Genomic DNA, 14427 nt, shown 5'->3' on the forward strand with positions numbered 1-14427 from the left:
GGGCGTTCTGCTATCAGGCGCCACTACTATGGAACCAACTTCCAATCTGGGTTAAGGGGGCTGACACCACCTCCACCTTTAAAACTAAACTTAAAACATTTCTGTTTAGTAAAGCCTATAGTTAGTGTTTAGTAAACCTCTAGCTGGTGTTGGTAAATCTCTAGGTAGTGTAAACTTTAGTGTGTCAGAGTCGTTCCTGTGGTTTCTTGTGCTGGCCCCCCCCTTCTCCTCCCTTTTCTCTCTTTTGTCCATGTTGCAGCATCCTTTGCCGGACACCGGAACCTGCAGGTGGTCGTGGGTGGCTTGTAGCTTGCATTACGGAGCACAAGTCTTTCCCCGACCCTGCACCCCAACCTGGGACTTGCTGATTGGGCCGGAGCTTCGGGAGCTGCGTGCTGGCCTGCGGTCCCCACCCCTGGTCATCCCGTTGCTGCCCCCCCCTTCTCCTCCCTTTTCTCTCTTTTGTCCTGCAGGTGGCCATGGGTGGCTTGTAGCTTGCATTACGGAGCACAAGTCTTTTCCTGACCCTGCACCCCAACCTGGGACTTGCTGATTGGGCCGGAGCTTCGGGAGCTGTGTGCTGGCCTGCGGTCCCCACCCCCGGTCATCCCGTTGCTGCTTCCACCTGCCTGCTGTGCTGTGCCGTCCCTGACCCACCAGTCTGGCCCTCGGCAGGAGGGTCCCCCCTGATGAGCCTGGTCCTGCTCAAGGTTTCTTCCCTCCTAAAGGGGAGTTTTTCCTTGCCACTGTTTGGCTTAAGGTTTTTCTCCCACTAGGGGAGTTTTTACCTGCCATTGTTTATGTAATAACTGCTCGGGGGTCATGTTCTGGGTATGGGTCTCTGTAAAGCGTCTAGAGACAACTCTGTTGTATTAGACGCTATATAAATAAAAATTGAATTGAATTGAATTGTTAGTAAACCTCTAGTTAGTGTTAGTAAACCTCTAGTTAGTGTTAGTAAACCTCTAGTTAGTGTTTAGTAAACCTCTAGTTAGTGTTAGTAAACCTCTAGTTAGTGTTAGTAAACCTCTAGTTAGTGTTAGTAAACCTCTAGTTAGTGTTAGTAAACCTCTAGTTAGTGTCAGTAAACCTCTAGTTAGTGTTTAGTAAACCTCTAGTTAGTGTTTAGTAAACCTCTAGTTAGTGTCAGTAAACCTCTAGTTAGTGTTTAGTAAACCTCTAGTTAGTGTTTAGTAAACCTCTAGTTAGTGTCAGTAAACCTCTAGTTAGTGTTAGTAAGCCTCTAGTTAGTGTTTAGTAAACCTCTAGTTAGTGTTAGTAAACCTCTATTTAGTGTTAGTTAACCTCTAGTTAGTGTTTAGTAAACCTATAGTTAGTGTTTAGTAAACCTCTAGTTAGTGTTAGTAAACCTCTAGTTAGTGTCAGTAAACCTATAGTTAGTGTTTAGTAAACCTCTAGTTAGTGTCAGTAAACCTCTAGTTAGTGTTAGTAAACCTCTAGTTAGTGTTAGTAAACCTCTAGTTAGTGTTAGTAAACCTCTAGTTAGTGTTAGTACACCTCTAGTTAGTGTTTAGGAAACCTCTAGTTAGTGTCAGTAAACCTCTAGTTAGTGTTAAGTAAACCTCTAGTTAGTGTTAGTAAACCTCTAGTTAGTGTTATTAAACCTCTAGTTAGTGCTAGTAAACCTCTAGTTAGTGTTAGTAAACCTCTAGTTAGTGTTAGTAAACCTCTAGTTAGTGTTAGTAAACCTCTAGTTAGTGCTAGTAAACCTCTAGTTAGTGTTTCGTAAACCTCTAGTTAGTGTTCAGTAAACCTCTAGTTAGTGTTAGTAAACATCTAGTTAGTGTTTAGTAAACCTCTAGTTAGTGTTTAGTAAACCTCTAGTTAGTGTTAGTAAACCTCTAGTTAGTGTTTAGTAAACCTCTAGTTAGTGTTAGTAAACCTCTAGTTAGTGTTCAGTAAACCTCTAGTTAGTGTTCAGTAAACTTCTAGTTAGTGTTTAGTAAACCTCTAGTTAGTGCTAGTAAACCTCTAGGTAGTGCTAGTAAACCTCTAGTTAGTGTTTAGTAAACCTCTAGCTAGTGTTCAGTAAACCTCTAGTTAGTGTTAGTAAACCTCTAGTTAGTGTTAGTAAACATCTAGTTAGTGTTTAGTAAACCTCTAGTTAGTGTTAGTAAACCTCTAGTTAGTGTTAGTAAACCTCTAGTTAGTGTTTAGTAAACTTCTAGTTAGTGTTTAGTAAACTTCTAGTTAGTGTTAGTAAACCTCTAGTTAGTGTTTAATAAACCTCTAGTTAGTGTTTAGTAAACCTCTAGTTAGTGTTAATAAACCTCTAGTTAGTGTTTAGTAAACCTCTAGTTAGTGTTAGTAAACCTCGAGTTAGTGTAAGTAATCCTCTAGTTAGTGTTAGTAAACATTTAGTTAGTGTTTAGTAAACCTCTAGTTAGTGTTAGTAAGAGTTGCTGTTTGCGGATGATGCTGCCGTTGTCTCCCACTCAGAGCAAGGGCTACAAGCACTGATGGATCGCTTTTCGGCAGCCTGTGATGAGTTTGGCCTGAGAATCAGCATCAAGAAGACCAACGTTCTTGGCCAATTAGTAAACCTCTAGTTAGTGTTTCGTAAACCTCTAGTTAGTGTTCAGTAAACCTCTAGTTAGTGTTAGTAAACATCTAGTTAGTGTTTAGTAAACCTCTAGTTAGTGTTTAGTAAACCTCTAGTTAGTGTTAGTAAACCTCTAGTTAGTGTTTAGTAAACCTCTAGTTAGTGTTAGTAAACCTCTAGTTAGTGTTCAGTAAACCTCTAGTTAGTGTTCAGTAAACTTCTAGTTAGTGTTTAGTAAACCTCTAGTTAGTGCTAGTAAACCTCTAGGTAGTGCTAGTAAACCTCTAGTTAGTGTTTAGTAAACCTCTAGCTAGTGTTCAGTAAACCTCTAGTTAGTGTTAGTAAACCTCTAGTTAGTGTTAGTAAACATCTAGTTAGTGTTTAGTAAACCTCTAGTTAGTGTTAGTAAACCTCTAGTTAGTGTTAGTAAACCTCTAGTTAGTGTTTAGTAAACTTCTAGTTAGTGTTTAGTAAACTTCTAGTTAGTGTTAGTAAACCTCTAGTTAGTGTTTAATAAACCTCTAGTTAGTGTTTAGTAAACCTCTAGTTAGTGTTAGTAAACCTCGAGTTAGTGTAAGTAATCCTCTAGTTAGTGTTAGTAAACATTTAGTTAGTGTTTAGTAAACCTCTAGTTAGTGTTAGTAAGAGTTGCTGTTTGCGGATGATGCTGCCGTTGTCTCCCACTCAGAGCAAGGGCTACAAGCACTGATGGATCGCTTTTCGGCAGCCTGTGATGAGTTTGGCCTGAGAATCAGCATCAAGAAGACCAACGTTCTTGGCCAAAACCTAGTGGAGCCACCATCAATACTCATCAATGGAAACGCGATTGATGTTGTTCACGACTTCCAATACCTCGGATCCACCATCAGTGACAATCTCAAACTCGATACTGACATCAACAAACGCATTGGGAAAGCCTCATCCACCATTGCACGTCTCAAGACCTGTGTCTGGGAAAACCGCAAGCTGACTACAGCAACAAAAATGTCTGTGTTCAATGCCTGCGTTATCAGCACTCTGCTCTATGGCAGCGAGGCTTGGACTACATACGCCCACCAAGAACGGAGACTGGCTACATTCTACATGCGAAGCCTGCGACGAATACTCGGCATTACCTGGCAGCAACACGTAACAAACGCGGAGGTACTCTCACGTGCTGGCTTACCAAGCATGAATGCGTTACTGAAGCAACGGCGACTACGGTGGTTAGGACATGTCTCACGTATGGCGGATGGCCGTATCCCAAAGGATGTACTCTTTGGTGAGCTGAAAAACGGAAAGCGGAGGCTGGGTAGGCCAAATCTCCGGTATAAAGATGTCTGCAAGAAGGATCTGACTGTAGTACCGAACCACAGTGAATGGCAGAGGCTGGCAGCAAATCGTGAGGCATGGAGAGACACAGTGAAAGAGGCTATGGTAGCGGATGACACCAGACTTGCACAGAAACAAGCGTCAAAGCGCAAACACCGTCACGCTCCAAGTCAAAGTGAAGAATACAAGTGTGATCTGTGTGGACAGATCTGTGCTTCACGAATAGGCCTACACAGCCACAAACGGTCAAGGAAGTGCACTGGCAAGTATCCATAGTCGATAAACGACTGACGGAGGCCGACGAGTTAATGTTAGTAAACCTCTAGTTAATGTTAGTAAACCTCTAGTTAGTATTAGTAAACCTCTAGTTAGTGTTCAGTAAACCTCTAGTTAGTGTTAGTTAACCTCTAGTTAGTGTTCAGTAAACCTCTAGTTAGTGTTTAGTAAACCTCTAGTTAGTGTTCAGTAAACCTCTAGTTAGTGTTAGTAAACCTCTAGTTAGTGTTTAGTAAACCTCTAGTTAGTGTTAGTAAACCTCTAGTTAGTGTTTAGTAAACCTCTAGTTAGTGTTTAGTAAACCTCTAGTTAGTGTTTAGTAAACCTCTAGTTAGTGTTTAGTAAACCTCTAGTTAGTATTAGTAAACCTCTAGTTAGTGTTTAGTAAACATCTAGTTAATGTTAGTAAACTTCTAGTTAGTGTTAGTAAACCTCTAGTTAGTGTTTAGTAAACCTCTAGTTAGTGTCAGTAAACCTCTAGTTAGTGTTAGTAAACCTCTAGTTAGTGTTTACCCCCCCCCCCCCCTCTGGTCATCCCGCTGCTGCTTCCACATGACTGTTGTGTGCTGCTGACGCCCCCCCCCCTCCCCCCCCCACCTCTGGTCATCCCGCTGCTGCTTCCACCTGCCTGCTGTGTGCTGCTGACGTTCCTGACTCTACTAGTATTTAGTAAACCTCTAGTTAGTGTTAGTAAACCTCTAGTTAGTTTTATTAAACCTCTAGTTAGTGTTAGTAAACCTTTTGCTATAAGATATGAATACATTTATTAGAAAGCAGTGCACACAAAAAGACTCACACACAATTGCCCTTTCGCTAGGATAACTCTGTGTCAAGTTATCCCCCGCAAATGACAAAGCAACAGACAATTACATAGGGGCTAGGCGATGTACCTCTTACCTTAACACAGAAGGACCGGAGAGCCGGAACAGTCCAGGCAGAGTAGCGATAAAAACCCCGGCTGGGCGTCGTGCACGAGACCCGCAGCTGACTCTGACTCTGACTTCCGGCTTTCTCATCTTTATACCTTTTACTCAAGCCCGCCCGCAAGCTCTCACAATAAGACCTCGGTTCACACGGGAGACCCCGTGTGAACAAGCGCCTCTCTCACAGTTACAATAATACAGCAGGTGCAGACTGTGTTTTGGGAATTCAGGACATCTTCATGTCAGGGATTGACACTTCCCCCCAGTTTGAGTTTCAGTTCTGTCCCTCCTGTGTCCCATTGGCCCTGATTGTCTGCACCTGTGTCTCGTCGTGTCTCGTTATCCCCCCTCGAACACCTTGTTCCCTGTCGGTCCGTACTGTTTCTACCTCGTAGTTCTTCCTGATCCTGGTTTTTGTTGATCCTGCTCTGCAGCGCTTTTAGTTCTTGTTTTTTGTAAATAAATCCTTGGTTTTTGAAACTCCTGGCTCCTGCTCTCCTGCATTTGGGTCCTCAGCAAACCGAACCATGACAGAACAGACCGACCAGATGGACCCAGTGGGAGAGCGCCTCACACTACTGGAGTTCTTCTGCCGAGAAGCGGCTAAGAACTGGGTATTGGGACCCCTTTTTGGGAACACGCCTGGCTCTAGGTGGGCCCAGGAGCCTGCAGGCTCTGGGGAAACAACGACGACGGCGTCGGCCCCAGCCCCAGCTTGTTCCTGCTCCCCGGGAATCGGCCAAGAACATGCACTGGGCCGAGGAGGAGTATTGGGACCCCTTTTTGGGAACGCGCCTGGCTCTGGGTGGGCCCAGGAGCCTGCAGACTCAGGGGAGGCAACGACGAAGGCGTCAGTCCCAGCTTGCTCCAGCTCCAGCTCCTGCTCCCGTTCCTGCTCCAGTGATGGTCCCAGTCTCCCCTCAGCCAGCTCCGAGGACCCGGGTCGCCCCTCAGCCAGCTCCAAGGACCCGGCTCGCCCCTCAGCCAGCTCCGAGGACCCGGGTCGCCCCTCAGTCAGCTCCGAGGACCCGGGTCGCCCCTCAGCCAGCCATTGTTCCTGAGGCGGTCCCACCGCCAGTCTCTGTTCCTGAGGCGGTCCCGCCGCCAGTCTCTGTTCCTGAGGCAGTCCCGCCGCCAGTCTCTGTTCCTGAGGCGGTCCTGGATGGATCTGCCCAGCCCCGAGAACGGCCCCTCTGGCCGGTGTGCCTGGTCCCGAGTCTGGTTCCGGGGTTGGCCCCCCAAAATGACTCTCCGGTTGGTCCGGCCCCGTCCTGATCCTGGTTTTTGTTGATCCTGCTCTACAGCGCTTTTAGTTCTTGTTTTTTGTAAATAAATCCTTGGTTTTTGCAACTCCTGGTTCCTGCTCTCCTGCATTTGGATCCTCAGCAAACCGAACCATGACACTTCAGGACACAAAACATATTTTTTCTCCTTTCATTCCACCTCTGGCCTGAAAATGTCCTAATTCAAAAAACAAGCATAATACATGAGCATAATTAATATGAAAAGTTGAATTAAGGGCATTCCAGGACACCAAACATATTCCGCCTCTCATTCCACCTCTTGGCCTGGAAATGTCCTTAATTCAAAAACAAACGTCCATTACCATGGCAATCATCAAAGGTGATATCCTCCTCTTCTCTCCTACGTCAACTATACCTGTACCATCTACATGCATTTTGAATATAGTGGCTTGCAAAATTTATTACACATGGTAAGCACACACAATACAACAACAGTGGAGGCGCCACATGTGTCCTAGCTGTTGCAGACATTCCTGAAAAGATATCCCACCAATGATGTGCGCTATTCTGCCCTATCACCTTAGCGGCATGTACCACCTTTCCACCGGTGATGAGGGTCGACACGAGGAGTCTGGATACGTTAGACCCACGGGACTTAATAATTTGTTTTAGCTCCGTAGACTGATTCAGTGGCCACCTGAACCTGTCCAGGGAGATAGTCCAGGGCAAACTCAGTGCCTTCCATTGGACCCCCGTCAGATGGTGTTCTGACGTGAAATTTGTAAGTCTAAAGGTCTGGTTGTTCCAGTACCAGGTGTACACGTCCTTCAAACATCCAGAGAACGGTGTCTGCGGCAACCTTTCACATAGTGCCGTGTCTCCAGCAAAACATGGATCATGATATCTATTCTTAGTCATACAGGCAACCTCCTTATCTGTCATATCACAAGCTTTCAAATCAAATCATAAGTGTCATTGGTCACTGGGCTATACCAATCGCCTTGAGTCTTCAAAAACCAGTACACATTATTGGCTAGTATTGGCAAAACAACAAACTTACAGATTGGCACGACATCAGTTATATTCATCTGGACCCATTTAACTGTACAGGTCAGGTGGCATGGTTACAGACAGTTTTTTCAGGATATACGCAGATCCAGAAAGTATTACTAATGTTAAACAGTCTCTTTAATTCGTTAGCATTGGGTGATGTAATCACTCTAATGAACTGTCCCTGCTGCAATCTAGCATGCACAGTCTGCAAACTACATCCAGTAGTACTGATAGCATTAGAAATGTTTACAAAAACTTCACTAGACATATCAGACAATTCAACCTTCCATTTATTATACTGGCAGTCTCTTCTTGTCCTCTTCCTCCTCGTCTTCGTCCTCCTCGTCAACTTCAGCATCCACTGTCCAAGGGAATGGACGGTGCCTGAGGTTGACCTCCCAGCACTCGACAACACGGTTCCGGTCATCCCCCCATTGACAGCGTTGGACACGCCCAGAACAGCGCCAGCTCCTTCAAGGAGGGTGTCACACCATGCGCGTCTCCGTCGTGTGTGATGGCATGAAGGCAGGACTGGCATCCTCACCGTCTAGGCAACACCCGTGCGCACCAGAGCCTCAGCCGAACCCTGACCGGTGGCGATCACTGGACCCAGAATCCGGCACCACCACGTCTTAGGCGGAACCCGTAGTTCAGAGCCATCTCCAGTTGGTCTGGTTCCCATCAGTAGTCTCCACCAGGTCACTCCTGCATCATACAGAACTTCATAAGACACACAAGATTAGTTTACACACAAACAGCATTTGCTAACCGGGATCGTCACCTAGTTCTGCTCTCCAGTGTACATCACAGTGCATGTTCTATCATCACCCTGGGCAATCAGTACAGCTGGCCTAGGTGGACCATAGCCTTGTTGCTGAAATCAGCACGGCTGCTTGACCCTACGTCGAGCCGACCCCATACGACCGAACGTATAACATTTTACCATCAAAACAAAAACAAACCGAAATTGACTGTCAGGATGCACTGGAACACTGAGAAAAAAAACAAAAACTAAATAAAACGGTCAAATCTATTTCACTTCTAGTCCATTCATATCACTTAATCTTATTTGCGCCTCCTTTTTAATTAACCATGAATGAGGCGTTCCAGTCTGGCATGTGATGCAAGAGTTTTCCTGCTGCAGAATAAAACAAAAAGTATAAATCAGCCCCTGCAACAATGTTCTAATAGCCGAAAGTATTATAATGAAGCCTTTAACTCACCAACAGCTCGGCATAAGTAAAATTACCGACACTCATTTAACTTTACAATTGTGTTTACGTAACTTGAAGTTCTTTATTCATTAATAACCACGTTTGAGAAGATTCTAATCACGGGCAAACAGATACAACACCATTGGTCACTCCTGACACAATACTCAATTCCAACTTCTCTTAATGAATTACGTCACAATCTTATACCGACGAATGTGCAGATGTCCTTCCCTTTGGACACTAAATCCACATTAAACATTAAATTCAGACCTGCAAATTGCTGTTAAATGTTCCTGTTAAATCTAAATCAGTCAGGGGGTACTTAGGAATGCCTGCTCGATCAACGTTTCCTTCGTGGAGAAAAAAAAAGCCGTTTTTTTTTTTTTTTTCAAAAGGTGAACAATTATTATCTCCCACGAAACTACGGCACAGCTGTCCAAAATACTGGACCATGATCAGAGTAATTAAATCTGATCAAATGTAATAACCATCATTACAATAAAATGAAAAACAAGGTTCCTGTACCTACCAGAGCCACCACTTTTTGTACAGATTTATTCCAATAAATATCAAGGTGACATGGGGGCGTATGTCATCAGCTGACCATTTTTGAGTTCTAATAAGTGGGGCTCGGCCAAATCCCTAGTAACATTCCTCTGGTAAATCGGGCCACATCCCGTACTTTCTCGTTTTGGATTCTTTTTCCTCTCAGAACAAAAAATAAAAGTAACTTGGTTTCTGGGTTGAAACTCTACATCCTAAACATACTCGTCAATCATCACACTCATCTTCTTCAGAGCTTTCCCCCTCAGCTACTGAGACACGCCCAATCCTAGTCCAGTGCTCACACAGGAGACTTTAATCACTTCTCTGCGATCAATGTGAACAGAGGGGACTCCAGCTTTAATCAGAGCGCCCCAAACATCCTCTCTATAGGGCCCTTGTCCTAGTTCCCTCCGGACCCGTTGTGGCTGCTGCCTCGGTGGGGATACGCCCCTCTGTGGGCGTGTTACCGCTCCCCAGTCAGCCAGACTGTCTAGATCCTTAATCATCGTTTTCACCACTGATGCCGGCCTGCCTGCAGTATTTAACATCAACGTCAACATCAGGGCTCGATATCGATCAGCCCACTTCTCCGGATTCCACTGATCGTAATCAGTACGGGCTACAAACGCTCGCACATGAGCTTCCATTTTACACTCTCTATCAGCATGTTGATGTTTGCACAGCGCTGCACACAGCTTAGTCTCTGCCTGTGCCTGCTCAATTCTCAAAACATGCTGGTGTCTCCACAGCGACGCACACAGCCATATACGCCTCTGAACTCCCCCCAACGGGGGATGAAACGCTACCGGAATCTTTTTCAGCACACAAATCAGTTTCAGGCAATCCGTTAATAATCTCCGCTTTCCAGGACTCGGGGCGCCCCCCTCCATCCCATCTCGGGAGGAAAACAACTTCACACTTATCTTCACGCTTAAGCATTTATTGCACCGCAGCCACTCAATAAAACGTAAATCAGTTTTCTTTTATCCTGATCAGTTTTCTTCAATCCTGCCGACAACGCCAAATGTTTTGGGAGAAACTCACTTTAGGCTCGGGTGCGGTCGGCTGTTCAAAAATGAATCAGACACACACTCGCTTTTGCTATAAGATATGAATACATTTATTAGAAAGCAGTGCACACAAAAAGACTCACACACAATTGCCCTTTCGCTAGGATATCCCCCGCAAATGACAAAGCAACAGACAATTACATAGGGGCTAGGCGATGTACCTCTTACCTTAACACAGAAGGACTGGAGAGCCGGAACAGTCCAGGCAGAGTAGCGATAAAAACCCCGGCTGGGCGTCGTACACGAGACCCGCAGCTGACTCTGACTCTGACTTCCGGCTTTCTCGTCTTTATACCTTTTACTCAAGCCCGCCCACAAGCTCTCACAATAAGACCTCGGTTCACACGGGAGACCCCGTGTGAACAAGCGCCTCTCTCACAGATACAATAATACTAAACAGCAGGTGCAGACTGTGTTTTGGGAATTCAGGACATCTTCAGGACACAAAACATATTTTTTTCTCCCTTCACAAGTTAAAAATGAGAGTGAGAGAAGCTTCATGCGGCAATGCTTTTTAATTTTTTTAGTTTGTCTCGGCAGTTAGGAAGTGACAGAGCTCCTGGTGGATCTGGTCGTTCCTTATCTCCCATCTAGATCCCTTTTTAATTCTCTCCTCAGCACCAGGTTTATGAACATCTGCACCTCAGAGTTGGATCACCAAACAGACTTTTGCTGCCATCGTCTGTCGAGTCAAATGAACAAGAAGCTGCAAGTCTCTCTTTCGCTGATTTCCTCCTCCTGACTCAGACGTCTGACTCCAACCCCCCGACCAATCGGTGGCCTGTAGTGTGATGATGTCAGATACAGCCGACTCAGCCGCTTAGAACCTCGGCAGAGTTGGCCGGGTGGCTGGTGCTCGGCTGGGTCCTGGTCCATCACCGTAGGTTTCCTGGCTGCCTCCTCCCATGGTAATGGGGGCTCCGCCCGGGGGCCTTGCTGGTGGGGGGTTTCCTCCCGCCCTCTTCTGGCCTTCCATGGGGCTGCCGCTGGCCTGGGTTTCGGTTTCCTCCTTGTCGGCTTCTGGTCTCTCAGGTGGCGGGGTTGTGCCCTCCCTCCTCCACTAGTTACAGTTCAGGTAGAGTCATTGTTTTGACTTTACACACACACAGTTACACAAACATACACACCTGCTCACTCAACTATTCAATTCAATTCAATTTTATTTGTATAGCGTCTAATACAACAGATGTTGTCTCTAGACGCTTTCCAGAGATCCAGAACATGAACATAAACCCCCGAGCAATTATTACATAAACAATGGCAGGTAAAAACTCCCCTAGTGGGAGAAAAGCCTTAAGCCAAACAGTGGCAAAAAAAACTCCCCTTTAGGGGCAGCAGCGGGGTGACCAGAGGGGGGGGTACAGGCCAGCATGCAGCTCCTGAAGCTCTGGCCTGCAAACATGCACAAAGGAGAAAAAATGGGGGCCAGCACAAGAAACTACAGGAACAATGGACAAAAATGATAGCTATCAGATACTAAAATAAAAAATAAATAAAAATGGAAATGGAGAAGAGAGGAGGGGAAGAGGAGAAGAGAAGAAGGGTGAGAGGCACCGCCCAGTGGATAATGCCCCCCCCCCCCCGCCCTTTAAAAATATGTTTAAATGTAAACATATTTAAAGGCAAAAAGGTGGCACTAGTTATTCTCGTGTCCACGTAATACATGTACATTATACATAGTCTCATTACAGGGAAAGCAATATATGTTAATCCTTTATTTGTTATAATTTTGATGATTGAATTGTTTAATGATTTCATAATATATTCTAATTTTTTGAGATTTTTTATTTGGGGTTTTCATAAACTGTGAGCCATAGGCTAATCATCAAAATTATAACAAATAAAGGCTTGATATATTTCACTTTGCATGTAGTGGGAAATAATATTTGTTTCACCTTAAGTTGAATTTACTACGAATGAAGTTTTGCAATATATTCAAATTTTCCGACCTCCACCTGTATATTATTACATGAATAAATAAGAGCATAATACAGGGGTCTCCAACTCCGGTCCTGGATCCACCTATCCAGCATGTTTTAGGTGTCTCCCTGCATGAACACACCTGATTCTAATCAATGGTCGTCATTAACTTGTCATCAAGGTCCGGACAGTTCTGTTGCTGACACAGCTCCTTGTATCATGGTGTGCTGAAGCAGGGAAAGATCTAAAACATGCTGGATAGGTGCGCTCCAGGACCAGGGTTGGAGACCCCTGGCATAATATGTGTCTGTATTGGTTCAATACGGAACGCAACTTTTAATTCCCAATTACAGAACAATTCCGTATTACAAGGGACGGGTGGCAAGCCTATTATCATAAACCTGTCCAAGCCATAAAAAGAGTTCCACAGGATTGCAGGTGAATGATGTAGAGATCTGTTAAATTAATTTTATATTATTCTGTGCTGCGGTGTTACTCTTTTTTCGAAAAACATGTTCAAATTCACCGTATGCGCGCATTAAAATCTCTAATTCCATTCGGGTGAAAAAGGACACGGCGTGAAGTATGTGGATCTTCAGATGCAAACTAACGTTTCCTCAAAGGGATTTTGTAAATTGAAATGATAAATAAAGTTTAAGATAAAAAAAAAAAAAGTATGTCGCTCTTTTGTTGTCGCCGGTTGCCATGGTGAATCCTTGTATCAGCGCTCTACTGATGATGGCTTTTTATTTCCCTCACGCACGAGCTTAACTCCAGGTGAAACTACTTAGAGTTGAGTAAATTACCTCAAATCCGCTGTTCTGGAACCGAAAACTCAGAGTTTCCGATCTCAGAGTAGATCAACTAAGAGTTCAGAATTAGACTCAGAGTTTGTAGAACCTGCTTTGTAAAACGGACCCCAGGCCTAGCAATGACTATATGAATATGATGTCACTGTATGGCCCTGTCCCAATACTCCCCCTACTTTTTATCCCTACCCCTAAATTTTGCGCGTTCCCGTGAGGGTAGTGGTGTCCCCATTCCTCTTTTCACCTAGGGGGAGTGAAGAAAACTAGTGTAGTGGCTATGAATCTGTCCCTACGGATCGAGGGATTTCAGATGCTCACTAGGTGAACTAGGGCCAGAAAAATTTCCCAGAATGCTTTTCGTCCTCATTTGCGGACTGAATAAAAAAAAAACAAACATGGCGGACATTTCTTATTTTTTAGGGAATAAAATCAATATTTTGAGTTAGTTTCTGCATAAAAATGCGTTTTGATTACATTTCTAGCGAGAAATATATATTTTACTTTCATAATATTCACTCAGTGAATGTACATAATCACTCGTTTGCCTGTTGTTGCGAAGTCTTTTTCAAACCTTGCCAGAATAAAGGCTGATTTATGGTTCCGTGTTACACCAACGCAGAGCCTACGGTGTAGGTTACGCAGCGACGCGCACCATTCCCTACGCCGTACCCTACGCCGTACCCTATGCCGTAGGCTCTGCGTCGATTTAACACGGACCCATAAATCAGCTCCGGAGCCGGCAGGCAGAAATCCCGAAATTTTCGGAGCAAATTTATTAACCGACGTAGCTACAACTGTTAGATTTCATCTATTAAACCAACATTTTCCTAAATGATTGATTTCAGCCAGCGGTAATTCTCCACAGAGCTGCAGGTTTCTCCCCGGGACGACGGCGCAGGTTGACCCGGCGATCACGTCTGTACTCCGGCTGCTGCTGCGAAAACATCGGGTCAAATTTCTTAACAGGCGTTATTTGGATAAACTGAGCCCAGGTTGGGGATCTTAACGGTTACTTTTACGCCTGAAAAAATATTAAAACTTAATAAAGTGGCATATTAACAGCCCTACAGCTGAAATTAAAACAGCTTTTGGCTCTCAGCCTCCTGATTTTAGGGGTGGTGCTGAAAGTAAGAGTAGGGGGAGTATTGGTACAGGCCCCTGGGAAGATTTCAAGTGCCCTAAAATCTGTGGCTTCTTTTTTAGGGCTAGTGGTAGTGAGGGAGGACTAGTGGTAGAAAGTAGAGGGAGTATTGGGATTGGCCCTATAAAACAGCATGTTAACAGAGAGGTCTAGGACCCGCGGAGCTGCAGAGGGAGATCAGCACCTTGGACAGCGACGCCCGTCACGGAGCGGCTGCGGGAGGAGAGGAGAGGAGAGGAGAGGAGAGGAGAGGAGAGGAGAGGAACTGCGGGAGTGGAAGAGAGGAGCTGCGGGAGGAGCTGCGGGAGGAGAGGAGTTGCGGGAGAAGCTGCGGCAGGAGCTGCAGGAGGAGAGGAG

This window comes from Cololabis saira, chromosome 12 (genome assembly GCF_033807715.1).
Source record: "Cololabis saira isolate AMF1-May2022 chromosome 12, fColSai1.1, whole genome shotgun sequence".
NCBI classification, from domain to species: domain Eukaryota; kingdom Metazoa; phylum Chordata; class Actinopteri; order Beloniformes; family Belonidae; genus Cololabis; species Cololabis saira.